The sequence below is a fragment of the Larus michahellis genome, chromosome 16 (genome assembly GCF_964199755.1).
Source record: "Larus michahellis chromosome 16, bLarMic1.1, whole genome shotgun sequence".
Classification (NCBI taxonomy): domain Eukaryota; kingdom Metazoa; phylum Chordata; class Aves; order Charadriiformes; family Laridae; genus Larus; species Larus michahellis.
The window spans coordinates 1978256-1980726 of record NC_133911.1 but is presented as its reverse complement, the minus strand read 5'-3'; positions in this window follow the sequence as shown (position 1 = coordinate 1980726).

Here is a 2471-nt window from a genome sequence, read left to right as displayed (position 1 = left end):
AGGTGCCATGCCCTAGTAGGATTCCAACTGGTTTGTGGATTTTTTCCCCCTGAAATAATTCAATTTGATTACATCTTTCTGAAAATTTGCCTGCAGCTTTGGGGTTTGACTGTACAGTGCAGCTTGCAATTTAAACCAGGACATTTAGATATATTGCTGCTGTTTCCAGAGAGTAGCTGTAAAATTTGCATGTCAAGAGATTTACCCTTTCCGCTCCGTATCCAGAGCAATGCCACGTGTTCTTGTTCTTGTTCGAAACATGAAACCTGTTGTGCTTCTGTTTTAAATACATCTGGTCACAGAAACTCCATTCCAGGGGCCGCCCTGTTAACATTCTTACCCTACATCAACTCATATTTTCCTCATTTTGCCACATTTTTTAAAGTGAGCACCTTTTTATTTAATAATCACTGCACCTATGTCGCTTAACAACTACCTGCCACATATGGCACAAACCACAGGATTATTCTTACCTTTTTTTTTATTACCTTTGTGCACCTTATAACGTTGAAATCAGCTTCTGCCAATACGTTCTCGACCCTGCTGGCTGAGCAAGCGCAGCATTTTTGTCGCCAAATACTGTTTTAACATTGGCCTGCAGCTCCAAACTTCAGCTCTGATTATATTTAGGCATTGCCTCTGGTGCCGTCACCCCAAGTTTTTGGCGAGTTTTTTGCTTTTCCATTTTTACCTCAACTTTTGCCTGTTTTTGTAAAACCTTTTATACGCTTTTGGCCCACAGTCTGCCTGGCTCAGGGAGAATTTGAGCCTTTTCCCACTTCATCCCATGTCTAATTGCCAGCAGGCTGGGAAACGCCTTGCTCTTTCATCCCTAAAGCTTCACATTCTGCTGCTGCTTCTTCAGCTTCTTATACTTTGAAAAACAGATCAAATATTCCCTGAGAAGCTTCTTACCTTTAGATCTGTTTATCCCTGAGCGTGCATCCGAGGGAGATTATTTTGGTTTGATGGGATCGCTCGTGCAGGACCCTTGAAGTTGCCGTTCAGCTGCTGGCGTGCCCGGCCTTGAGGGGACAGTCGCTGCTGTTTTCAGCTTGACCCAGTGGATTTGCACGGGGAGCAGTGCCGAGTATAACTATCCCGTAACCATCACAGAATCAAAACATTTAATTGGTGTGGGTCTCTCAGTTTCCACTTGTAGAGCCACACACAAACTTCCAGGGGCCTTTCGCCTGCAGCAGACGTCATTATTCAGCGATGAAGGATTTACCTGTTACGCAGCGGTGTCACCCTTCCCACAGTCCCCCACACAATTCTTGTCTTTATGCTTGAGTTGCTTTTTACTTCTGGATTTTTTTTCCCTTTTACATCTCCAGTAGAAATATGGACTTTTAGAAGAGATGAGGTGATGTCCTTTAACCACAATTTTCCGCTTTATTGCTGGTTCGCTTTACCAAAGACACATGTCTAATCATCACTGAACAATTTATAATTGTCTTCCAGTTCATACTTACTTTTTTTCAGCAGCAGAGTCTTGCGGTCAGCCCTGTATTTCCTGCAGTTCTGTGCAAAAAATCTCTCCTTTGCTGCTTTTAACTCAAAAATGCATATTCCCTGCCACTTTGTGCTCTTCCAGATGTCACCTTTGATCTCTTTATCAGCTTCCTAACAATTTGTTCTCTGTATTTTGACCAGTGTCGCCCTACACCACCTTCCAGCTGATCTCTGGTGCTGCCCCTCTAACACCTACCCTTAAGGCTAACCCAGTTAGGTTTATCTTTTCAAACCATCTCCCCTTTTCCAAAGGGTATTCTGTTAATCATTGTACCCATTTTTATGTCATTTCCTAGCAAAGGAATAAAAATATGCTTAAATATACCAAAGTTTGCTCCGTTCTGGAGCAAATATATGATAGAAATGCCACTGGAGCTGACAGAAATTTGGAGTAGGAAAATGCTGTGGACTAAGCAGCCTCCACAGGCTGCTGCTTTTCTAGAGACACTAATTTGAAATAGATCCTTATTGCTAACGAGGCGGGTGCTATTGTCGCTGGGAGACCAGTGGCTAGAAGCTGGGGTTTTTTTTCGCTAGCACTTTCGGCATTACAGTAGTGATTTATATTAACCAATGAAGGCAAGTGGAAATGACACCTCTCCTAAGCAAGGAGAAGCTGAAGTCCACCAGCTCGGCATTTGACATGGGGACAACACACCTCTCCCAAAGCCATGTCCCCACAGTTAACATCTGGCAGCAGGAATTTGCTAAATTCCTTCGCTCATTGAGCCAAACACCGCTTCCGATTAAAATTGGTTAGCAGCAGGCTGCAACACGGAGCACACAGCGGCCGTTACCCTCCCCTGGGCAGGTAATAACTTACTGTCAGTTACACCTCCCGGCTGGGGTGCTTTTGTGGCTGCAAAAGCTCATTTTTTGGCTGCTGTTTGTGCACCGTACACCCCTACGATCAGCAGCACGCCCAGCGCATTCAGCAGCCTGGCTGGACTCCGGCA